The sequence below is a fragment of the Crinia signifera genome, chromosome 1 (genome assembly GCF_055691185.1).
Source record: "Crinia signifera chromosome 1, ASM5569118v1, whole genome shotgun sequence".
NCBI classification, from domain to species: domain Eukaryota; kingdom Metazoa; phylum Chordata; class Amphibia; order Anura; family Myobatrachidae; genus Crinia; species Crinia signifera.
The window spans coordinates 88,942,737-88,955,308 of NC_139217.1; the positions used below are offsets into that span (position 1 = coordinate 88,942,737).

At 46.1% G+C, this 12,572-nt stretch overlaps 1 protein-coding gene across 5 annotated transcripts in view; it reads right to left on the reverse strand.

Annotated features, from left to right (window-relative positions):
• The window catches only part of SLC7A2 (solute carrier family 7 member 2), a 103,412-nt gene extending 93,545 nt beyond the window's left edge, over positions 1–9,867 (reverse strand). For 2 of the 5 annotated variants that reach the window (XM_083169673.1, XM_083169647.1), the window contains exon 1: positions 9,726–9,859. The gene's annotated coding sequence lies outside the window, so the exon portion shown is untranslated. Of the gene's footprint in view, positions 1–9,725 lie in introns of all 5 variants that reach the window. The other 3 variants (XM_083169682.1, XM_083169655.1, XM_083169663.1) reach the window with 3 other exon arrangements.
• Positions 9,868–12,572: the final 2,705 nt, after the last annotated feature.

Here is a 12,572-nt window from a genome sequence, read left to right on the forward strand (position 1 = left end):
TCATGACCAACCTATATGCATTAAAATATTCCTGGAGTATCGATAAAATATCTGTCACAGTAACCTGGGAAACCGCCAACACTTCACCTACTGAGTACATTCCATAAGGGATTGTCTTTGTTCTGGGTAAGCGGCTTTACAATTCTCTAATGATTAGAAGCATTCTTTCTCAGCATAAACTTTCAATATATCTTTTGCAGCTTGTAACACCATAAATCAAATCTATGGATACATAGTATGGCATGAGAATGCTTTTTTGCCCATTTTAATTGCAACAAAGTTAGATTTAAGTTAGTTACAGTAGGTACCTACCACACATATACAATACCTGGGCCCTTATTCTGATCGGTGCAGCCGGAGCCGAATATGCGGCCAGGACCGTGCGTGCGAAACCCCGCCTTCCATACGGATCGCCAACTCCGTCCGTATGCGGTAAGAAGCTGGCCGAGCGGACCGCACGTGTATTTTTCACGGAATACGCCTCCTCCATCTAAGGGAACCTCCCCCATCATTCGATGGTCGCAGACCATCGAATGCAGGACCGAGTGCTCCACCAGCTCCCGCAACCTCAGACCACACGGACATGTTTCCGTGCAAAAGCAGGGATCTGGGCGGGCAGCTGACATCCGGCGATGTCATATGTCCGCCCCCTACACGTGCGTCACGACTGCATTACCATACGTACGCCCAGCGTTTGCATGGGAACGCCCATGAAACGCGGGGCGTATGCATATGGTAATGAGCCCAAATAGCCCTTCACGCCCCTCTCCACTCCCTGTTCGGAGTGTTCACAGATCATGCGGGATTTGGCCGTACGCCCCGCTCGCACATGCGCAGAGACGCCTCTGCACATGCGCAGACACAAAACATCGGCGGGCCGAACGCACGCGGATATATCCGCACCGATCAGAATAAGGGCCCTGATCATGATTTCACATAAAAGAAATGTAATTTCACATGAAGATCACAAAAAGGGATATAATTGCATAGCCCGATAATGTCCACGGGGGGAAAATAGTGCTACAAATTGAATACCTCCTTAAGCGCTTTTGGACAGATGTGTCCCATTTAAGGATATGTCTCATTTAAGGAAAAACTCCTAATACACTGAACCAAGGTGTCTTGGTTTCATATTCCAGAATAATAAACATTCTTGTTCCAGTAAATTACTGACGATCCCATAAAACGAATAACGCTTTCACATCAGAAAATGCAGGGACCTCCCCGGGAATATGACCCAGGGATCATGCAGGGCCATTCCTGGGTTGGCCCCTTTCACACCAGAAAAGTCCCTTCATTTGCTGCTGTGTGAAGGAGGCGAGGAGGAGGTGTGCATGTGGCTTGATGGTGGCGGGATGGCGTGAGTACTCACCCCTGTTGCTGGTCCTTGGTGCAGGCCGGGGATCCTCACAGGCGGCGTGCGCAGTTGACAGGTCAGACGGCGGGTGCAGATGACGCAGCTCTCCGGCAGCAGTGAGGGCGCCGGAGAGCTGCGCCATCTTCATCCGCCGCCTGTCCTGTCATTTGCGCCTGCCTGCTGTGTGGATTTCCGGCCTGACAGCACACCGAGGACTGGCAACTCATACCCTCTACCCCTTTCACACCGGCCAGGTCCCCGGGTTGAACCCAGGAACAACTCTGCTTCATAGCAGGTTTGAAATCCAGGCAATTTTTGCCGGGATTTTGACCAGGGAACCTTACACACCAGCGCTAGTCCCAACCCAAGAAATTTGGCTGGTGTGAAAGGGGTATAAGCTATACTGTTGTATTAGATTTATTTTATTGATATGATTTTTTTTATATTTATTTGAAATGGGTGAAACCGGATTACACATGGGAACACGGGGGAGAAGATAGTGAGAAAGGGTATTTTAGGGTGAACAGGGGTAAGGGAGAATGTAGCAAGAAGGGATATGTGAAGGTTGGGTGTATGCAGAAGAATCAATGGTCTCAACTTTTACAGCATGAATGATGTGAATATGCTGTAAGGTGCTTGTAGTCTCATATGTGCTGGCAATATCATCAGGTATCTCTGTGTCTACAGTGCCCCTCACCTGCCTAAGCCTTAATACTAGATACATACTGTACATGTAGTATTGGTACCGCATTACTAAATATGTTTTGCAAAACAAAAATGTGCCTGTTACTTTATGTGGTCTACCTTTGTGCTGTTATGCAGCTCATAGCAGTTCAGAGAGAGTACTGTACCCTAACTGCGACCCCCAGACTCTCCAGGTGGACCAAACAGAGGTAGAAGGAATGTTCAAGAGGGTCAACCCTAGGAAAGCTGGAGGCCCAGACGGAGTGTCTCCATCTGCCCTCAAGACCTGTGCAACACAGCTCGCCCCTATCTTTACCAGGATTTTCAACACTTCACTAGAAATGTGCAAGGTCCCCACCTGCTTCAAAGCCTCAATTATCGTCCCGGTTCCCAAGAGCTCAACTGCGAAAGACCTCAATGACTACAGGCCGATTGCACTAACATCAGTGGTCATGAAAGTGCTTGAACGTATGGTGCTGAACCACCTGAGAGTTGTTACAAATGCTCACCTCGACCCCCTGCAGTTTGCCTACCGAGCAAACAGAAGTGTCGAGGATGCAGTCAACCTAGGGCTGCACCACATTCTACAGCACCTGGACAGTCCAGGCACCTATGCAAGGATACTATTTGTTGATTTCAGCTCGGCATTCAACACTATCATCCCTCACATCCTGGAGCCAAAACTCCGTTCACTAGGAGTCCCAGAACCTACATGCTCCTGGATCACTGACTTCCTGACTGAAAGGAAACAGGCGGTGAAAGCAGGCGCATTCATTTCAAACACATGCACAATTAGCACCGGTGCCCCTCAAGGATGTGTCCTCTCCCCCCTGCTCTTCTCCCTCTACACAAACGACTGCACCTCAGCAGAACAGTCAGTAAAAATTATAAAATTTGCAGACGACACAACGGTTATCGGCCTAATCATGGATGGAAACGAGTCGGCATACAGACGGGAGGTGGATCGGCTAACTAAATGGTGTAGCGGAAACAACCTTGACCTCAACCCCCTCAAAACGGTGGAGATGGTGGTGGACTTCAGAAGGAAACCAAATGCCATGCACCCACTCATAATATCTGACAGAGTAGTGTCGAGGGTCGACTCCTTCAAATTCCTAGGAACAAAGATTTCCTGCGACCTCAAATGGGGTCCCAACATCATTACAACTGTCAAGAAGGCTCAGCAGCGGTTGTTCTTCCTGAGGCAACTCAAGAAATTCAACATCCCGCAGGAGCTGCTGCTCATCTTCTACACTGCCATAGTAGAGTCTGTCCTTTGCTCCTCGATCACAATCTGGTTCGGAGGAGCAAACGAGAATGACAGACGAAAGTTGCAAAGAGTGGTGAGGATGGCAGAAAAGATCATTGGGGCAGAGCTCCCCACTGTCCAAGAACTATACCTAGCCAGGGTCAATAAGCGTGCAGGAAAGATCTTGGCGGACAAGCTACACCCTGGCCACAACCTGTTTGAACCCCTTCCGTCAGGCAGACGTTTTAGGTCCATCCCAGCAAAGACGACAAGAACTACAAAAGGCTTCTTCCCAATAGCTGTCCACCAACTAAACCGTATTGAACATACCAAATACTAACTCGAACTTTTCTAGATACATGTGAAATGTATGTGATGTATGTTTATGCCTCTCTTCCCACCCCCTTTGTGTTCCCTGATTGATGCTGCACTGTTACCACAAAAAATTCCAAGCATACGCAAGTATACCTGGCCAATAAAGATGATTCTGATTCTAACACTAGTGGTGTGTGATGCTGCTGTGGAGTGGGGTGTGGATCAGTTGGCCACGCAAGTTGTTAGACAGTCATTAGGTCGACACCATTAGGTTGCCATGCATTTAAGTCAACATCGGTTAAGGTCGACATGCAGGATGGTAGACATGACTTTAGGTCGACAGGGTCATTAGGTCGACATGGGTAAGGTCAACAGGGGCATTAGGTCGACATGGGTAAGGTCAACGGGGCCATTAGGTCGACAATGAAAAAGTCTACATGTTTTTTGTGTTTTTCTACCGGAATGTCAACATATACACGTAGCACTGATACGCTCGGCACACTATTTTACTCTCCCACCACACCCTAGTGGATGGTAGAGCTTGTAATAAGGCCTGTCGGCACATGTCGTGTCGACATCGAGACCGAAGCCTAGCGCCGCTTCCCGTCACATGGCTCGCTATGCTCGCCATGCTTCGGGCACGGTATTTTCCCACCGTGCCCTAGTGGATGGTAGTGCATGAAATACCGCCTTTCGGCACATTTTTGCTCAGAAAACAGTAAAAAAATCCTATGTCGACCTAATGACCCTGTCGACCTTAAATCATGCCGACCTTCCTGCATGTCTAACTTAAGTCATGTCGACCTAAGGCATGTCTGCCATCATGCTGGTGACCCAATGACCAGATCCCGTGGAGTGTCGGTCATGGCTTCACACCCTATAAAATCGCATGCGATGCGATCCCCTGGGACCAACAGAGCAGTGAATAAATAACATAAAAAAATCGCATCACATTGCACGAAAACTGGGCGCCCTGCTAGGAACCAAGTACCGGCACATCTCCTCCATAGTCTATCTATGCCACCTCTGATTTCAGTATATGTCCCAGCCCCTCGGACTCATCGGTGAACAGCACTGTCTATAACAGTTGGAGTTGAGCTAAATAATGGTACAGGTTGAGTATCCCTTATCCAAAATGCTCAAGACCAGGAGAATTTTGGATAACGGATTATTCCGTATTTCGGAATATTTTAATATTTCAATGATGTATCTTGAGGTATTTTGCATTTATGTTGTACATATACATCAAACACATGAAATAAACACAAATATATTTTATTTGTGCATAAAACAAGGTTTCAAAACATGAAACAAAGTTTGTGTACAATCTCAGGCACTGAATATAAATGCCTAGTAATCATTGTCTTGTACATATATAGTGCCAGTTACATATCATTCACTCACTAGTGCTGTTACAGATGTCCCCAGTAAGTTTTTAGCCCAAAAAAAATTTTTTGTTCACTTTCTGGAATGTATGGTTTTCGGAATAATTCGGATAACGGATATTCGGATACGGGATACTCAACCTGTACCATTAATGCCAGCAGGTGAGAACTAGATCTAGATCTTCTAGCAACAAAGTGAACAGACTGCAATGAGTTGCACTTAGATATCCTTCCTGCAGGCTGTGTAATGACCCTAATAAGTGGATGTCATACAAAACTTGGTTCCAAATTTAATCATAGGATCTCCCCTCTTGCCTATCAAGTGTCAAGATGAGTGAATCACTGACGGTTTATATTTAAACACTTTTTCAACATAAGTGCCCCATCTACTACTGATGTGAACAGTTATTATTTCACTGGAAAGTTGACAGATATGTTTCCTATTGTGCTGTTAATCTGTTTCCAAGTATTTCTACATGAGAACCTGACTATTATGAGTACTCGCTGTGACAATATACAGTATGTTGAGTGAAACAGTGCTAAGTACTAATTACATATAAGTGCATTGCACAGGGTCTGTGTATGCGACTTCTCTGTAAGTTCACCTGGTCACAAAATAGGTATTCCGGATGCCTGACAGACAATATCTAGGTCGACAGCCAACAGGTTGACAACATATGGTGGACATGTATATGGCTGTCATGGTCAAATCATCAACACAAGCAATGTGTCGACATGACAACAGTCAACATGAGTTCTTCACGACTTTTTAGACAATTGGTGTGACCTTTTCATACTATGTGGTGTATTCAATGATGGGGGGCGAACGATCCCCGCCGTTTAACACCTTCGCCGGCCGCAAGCCACTGCATTGAATACTGCCCTTATACATCCACGCAGACTCTGATTGGGAACGGTAAGTGTGCCATATCGCAGCGAGGCACCGGTCCCAGAGAATGGCGAACGACGCAGTACACTAATTGGGGGTGCATGTGCTCAGGTATCAGCAGTGACACACACAAAAAAAGTGAAAACATATGTTGACCTTTTTATGTCAACCTCTTCAGTGTCTACCATTTACATGTGTCGATCTTTTGCATGTCGAATGTGCGGTCGATGGATTGGGGCGAGAAATTGGTTGAAAAGTGGCCAAATACTGAAGCTTGTGTATGATATCTGATCCAATCCGATGCGCTATGCAGTGCGCATCGGATCAGTGCAGGAGATAGGACCCGCAGCAGCGGGGAAAGGGACTGTGTACGATATATTGTATGCAAAAGGACCGCATATGTTATATTGTATGTGATCCTGCCACCCTGTGAGGGCCCCGGGGGTTCGATGGGCATCTCATGCGACTTCTCTCCCTGTGTATGTGGACCTTTACATAAACCACGTGCCTTTTCATTTTGTAAACATGATCATGGCCAATAGCTGGAGTAGATTGGATAAAAAAAGAATGTTACTGTAGCATATTGGAAAATGTATTTCTCAGTTAAAAATACATGTGCATGTATAGGAATTACAGGGATGCAGGAATACTTTGTTATACCCCTTTTACAACAAAAATCCCGGATCGGACCCGGCATTTGGAACAAGGATCCAAGCCGGGTCTGATCCGAGATTTACCCCGTTTACACTGTGGTGCCTACCCGCAGTGTAGATGGAGGCGGCGCTAGGAGATGACATCATCTCCAAGCACCGGGACCGCAGTCATCCCCGCCGGGACCGCTGATCGCCGTGCTGGGGGCAGCACAGCACCAAGGTAAGCTGCTGGGCTGCCCCCAGCCCCTGTGCACCCCCCCAGCCGTCGTCCGGGAGCTGAATGGATGCCGCACACAGGCATCCATTCACCTCCTCCGCTGCCGCTGCCTGCAGAGTATAGCGGACAGCAACGGAGGCTGTCTGCGCCCCCCCCCCCCCCCCCAACCTGTGGTCCGCAGGTTGGACGTCCCCCATTCATGTAAATGAGAGCCAGGTCGTATGACCCGGCGTACCCGTTTACACCGCCCTCTACCCAGGTCCTAGCCGTGTTCTACCCAGGACAGGACCTGGGTAGAAGTCCTGTGTAAAGGGACACGGCGTGGTGCTGACCTGGGTCTGACCCCCCGATGACCGGGTTTTTGCGGTGGTGTAAAAGGAGTATTATACAGCAATTAAATTTAACAACTGACAGTGACAGCTATGAATTGGAATCAAGGCCATAGATCCTCTCCTTTTTTTGCAATAATAATGAGCAGATAATTCGTCCTCCACACTCTCCGAAGGCTCACACAACAGTCCTTGTCCCAATTCCTTTGCAGAACTTGCTGATAAATGTAGCAGATAATCTCGGTAAACCAGAAATAAAGCATTTGCCATTTTTCAAGCAATTATGTTCCAGCAAATAAATTAAAAAGCTGCCATGTCTATCCAATTATTCTGGTGCTGACCACTGAGAAATCCAGTGCACTTAGTGGGGCGATTCAGACCCGCTCTGTACATGCCAAATTCGCTACCCTGGATATTTTTTGTGTTTGTGCATGCGCATTTGCAAACCCCAGAAGTGAAACGAGTTTCACACCCGCCGAGGAGTTTGCTCCAGGATGCGTAGGCAGGGAGTGGATGTAGGGGACTGCCCAGTACTTTATGTGTCCAAAGAAATGCAGGTGTGTTGATGCCTGCTTTGTGCGGGCAACTGACGTCACATGACATCAGCACCCGCCCCCAAGTGAAGGCTAGAGAAATCATTGTCTGGTGAACGACCATGGAATGACTCCTCCTTGCCAACTCTCGCAAGTGAATGTGTAAGTGTGCACATCTACTCACACGCTAGTGCGGGGGCCCATGCATTTTTTTTTATTTTAACCATTTATAAATATTTCAATACACCTGCACTGATCATGCCAGTTGTGCATTGCTTCCACTCAGGCTTTAGGATTAATGTTGGATCTGCTGTTGGTACAAAAGTTTAAAATAGGGCATCAGATTTCAAATAACTGTCAAATCAGTAGTAAATTATAGTTTTTACGACTGCAATCTGACATCAATACCCAGATCTGATGGTTTTCATGACTGCAATCTGACATCAATACCCAGATCCGATGGTTTTTATGACTGCAATCTGACACCGATACCCAGATCAGATGGTTTTTATGACTGCAATCTGACATCGATACCCAGATCCGATGGTTTTTATGACTGCAATCTGACATCGATACCCAGATCAGATGGTTTTTAGTACTGCAATCTGACATCGATACCCAGATCAGATGGTTTTTATGACTGCAATCTGACATCGATACCCAGATCCGATGGTTTTTATGACTGCAATCTGACATCGATACCCAGATCCGATGGTTTTTAGTACTGCAATCTGACATCGATACCCAGATCCAAATCTTTAGTATACAACGGTTTGTAGCCCTTAAACTGTGGACACAAGGTGCGATTTGCACTATTGATTTTCACTGACTATATAGTCAAAATCGCATAGCACATAGTTCAAATGGCACCATGCTTTGCAGCACGTGATCCTGATTCAATACCGATGCGCGGCCCAACAGCATCGGAATCGAATGTAGATAAAGACAGTCTATTTCTACTATCTCAGAATTAGGGCCATGCTGCTCAATGCATGGCCCCTGGCCAACTGCCGCGCCGTCCATTCCTCCCTGCCAGCAGATGCCGGCAACCCGACGGGAAGCGGTGGCCACCTATACCGAAACGATATTGGCGGCCGCCAGATCGGCCCGTGTGTACACAGCCTTAGTTGTTATTTGTGAAATAATGTCACTGACTGTTCTGAGCGTTGACTGAAAAGCCACAAATATCTACAATAAATGGCGTAAACATTAAGCAGACCATACTCAGGGTGGATACACACCACAACGGGCAATTGGGCTGAGGTCGGGCTGAATTCCCTTGGACCCAGACCATGCCTGATTGCTCGTACACAGTAGGAAGATTTAATGAACTGTTACATATGATATCCTGCTGTTGGCCATGGAGCGTGCAATCGCTGGTACACACTGTCTGATGTAGATGATTTGTCAGCAAAAATATTCCCGCATAAAGTTTTACATGTGGTAAATAATATTTGTCACAGTGAATGAAACTGATGTTTTTTTATGGAAAGGAAAGATATGAAAATACTATTATACAACCCTCTACTGGTGAACAGGCTGATACTTTTTTTTACCTGACATCCTAGGTTACAGGTAACAATTCCTGCCACAAGTGAATAAAACATGTATGTTAGATATATTACATTAATGCAATGTACTGTATTGTAATCTAGTGTAAAATGCAGATTTACTGATGTGCATTAATAAGAAATATATACATGTACAGTATACAGGATATTAATATGCATTTTTATTTGTCTTATATTTTAAGAAATTCTATTAATGTGCTGGTACAGAAAGTGCTGCCTGTTTTAGTATTACAGTTACAATCTGTATACTCATCTCTTCTTTTCCCAAGCAATGTAACAATGTCTAGCTCTCTGGATCAGTGACAGAACAGTGCAGCCAGGACCAAACCCTGACACTATACTTGCACACCACACTCTGCATACAACAGTTGTACACACAACCCAAAATACAGCTCTATTAGTACATGCATACACTGTATGTTCCCTGGGGGGGTTCATCACCCCATATGTCAGAGGGAACTCCTTCTCTCCAGCACACACCCATGCCATGCCAGCAGAGGAGAATGGGGACACTGCTGGGAGGGTCCTGGTGCAGTGACTTACAGTTCTGTGCTGCTGTGCCCTCCACTCTCTGAAGTCTCTCTCTGGTGCAGGAGATCCGTGCAGAGAACTAGTGATCTGGCCGGCGGTAACACGTTACACAGGGAGCCTGACAGCCAGCATGGGAGAGGGAGGTGGGGGAGAGCATACTCAGGCCAATAGCAGAAAGAGGAATGAGGGATCCGCCTTACATGGTGTGTGTATTTTCTCTCACTTGGCAGATACATTGCATGTGTCTCATTGGACTAGAAGTCAGTCCTGTAAGAGAACAGGAGCCTGCTGGAAAAATCTAAATTTCTGCAAGTCAATATCAACAAACCCCTCACTACTGGGCTCAATCTACTCTGTGCTATATTAACCTGTGTGCTGTGTATGTGTATCAGCTGCAAGCACACTAGTGGATACCCCATAATTATTACTACAGTATATCCATATATTCCATGTTATTGAGACACAACATGGGTCATTATATAAAGTTGCATTATTGCAGCCAGCACTCCGCTGGTAAATATAGTGGTTGCCCTGGTGCACTCTGGGTAAACTGGTACCAAACACATTCAAGTGATACCAGTGGTGGAACTTGTGCATGGTTGGCCCAGGTGCAAAAATATAATTTGGGCTCCACCCCTAGTTCACAATATGCTACATAGCAGTGGGTGGCATCAGCGGGCCCCTTAGTCCTCATGGGCCCCGGTGCAATGCACCTGCTGTACCAATGGTAGTTGTCCCTGTAAGTGACAAGACGGCACTCACGGGTCTTTCGATAAAGGTGGCAAACAGCAGTGGCACTGGGACCAGTGGGGACAGGAGAAGGGGCAGGCGGTGCCGCCGGATGACAGGCGCAGCAGCAGAGTGGGCGGAGTGGTCTGCGCAGAGTGACCTCTTACTGTCACGCTGCTCAGGCTGCACGCCGGGGTCGGGAACAGCCGGGTAGTCTATTCCCAAAATCCTGGGATTGGATACTCCAATGCCGGGATTGAAATCCACAGACTTTTTGGGGCTAAATCCGAAGATCCTCCCGATCAGGGGTGTGCCTCCAATCACAGAATAGATAAATCAATAAAATATGTCCCATTAAATAGGACTTCACAACTGACATACAGTATTCTATATACAGTCAATACATTGAAATGGTGATAGACAGTGAAATTAAATATACCAAGGTATTATTCTACATATTTATAAATATATAAAAGACAGTGGACAGATGGTAAGCAACTGGCAGAGCCGGCACCACCACTAGGCAGCATTAGGCATTTGCCTAGGGCGCCGGCCACTAGGCGGCAGTAGTCGGGAGCAGGGACCCCCACCTGGATGGAGGTGAGTGGCTGTCACACCCCCGCCCCCCCCCCCCAGCAACCTCGGCAGCCGCCGCATCGCGCGCCCCACCCCCCCTAGAATGACATTTCGGCATCACCCCCACCCGAACTCAGCAGCATCGGCCGCATGGCACCAGGCAACCCAACCCACCACCCCCCCTATGGAGCGACCGCATCAAACCGCCCCCCCCCCCCCACTCCTGTAGCGTCCCCCCCACTCCTGTAGCACCCCCCCACTCATGTAGCAGCGCGGCAGCCACATCGCAAAGCCCCCCCCCCCCGGCCCTGGTAGCGGGTGATGGAAAAACAGATGGCATTGTTGTAGTTAACATCATGAAACTTCATATTTGTATGATATGCTTAATTAACAATAGTGAAACATACATGCAGAACAGTGTATTCATAAGAGTCACAATACTAAGATCTCAGTTTGAGTTATATGCTCCTAAGTAGGGGATTGGAAATCACAAAAAAGTGGAGTGACATTAGAATAAAATGTTTTAGGCAGGTGTGGTCAAAAATGCTGCAAAGTAAGAATGCTTCAAGAATGCTTCAAATTTTTGATCAATTAACAAAATGCAAAGTGAATGAACAGAAGATAAATCTAAATCAAATCAATATTTGGTGTGACCACCCTCTGCTTTCAAAACAGCATCAATTCTTCTAAATACTGTACACTTGCACAAAGTCAGGGATTTTGTTAGATTATAATCGGGTATATTTTTGCCAATCATATCAAAAAGCTGATAATGATACTAATATTCATATGTAGGTTGAAACACAGCTGTGTAGTAGGCTTAACTCTGGGTGAGAAACAGTGAAAACTTCTAAAAATGTGCAGTTGTGAAAAAAAATTATGTCACATGTCTTATGCTGTGTACACACGGTGAGATTTGCCATTAGATTTTGACTTTATAGTCAAAATTGCATGCAGATCGCACAGGTTTTTTACCTTGCGATCCCAATGCACGCTCCCGTGACAGCACAAATCGAAACCAAGATAGACAGGGCAGCAATGACTACTGTATATAGTGCAAATCTAATGCTGATTGTATGAATTATATGTAAAAAGTACAGAGTTAGCAAAGATTGCATAGCACTCGAATCTTAAGTGGAATAGAAAGGGAATCTCACCATGTGTACACACCAATATACCATGGTAAGACTGAGCACAGCTACAAGACACATGGCAGTTATACTGCATCAGCAAGGTCTCTCCTAGGCAAAGATTTAAAAGGAGATTGGGTTTTGAAGATGTGCTGTTCAAGCTCTTGAAGAAGAGTTTAAACAATAAGGTACACCTCATTTTCTCTTTTATTTTGTCTGAACTGAATGACCATGATCATTTGTGGTTCTCTTGCATCATCTGCATTCCCATATTGGATATTAGATGTATTATTGTGATTGGATAATTTGTTTATTTTTTGACTGGATTTTCTGGATTCGATTGAACACAGTATTAATAGTTTGTCGTTTATTTACTAAGATGGAAGTTCTATTGAAGGTGTGATGTTGCTATGGGCAACCAATC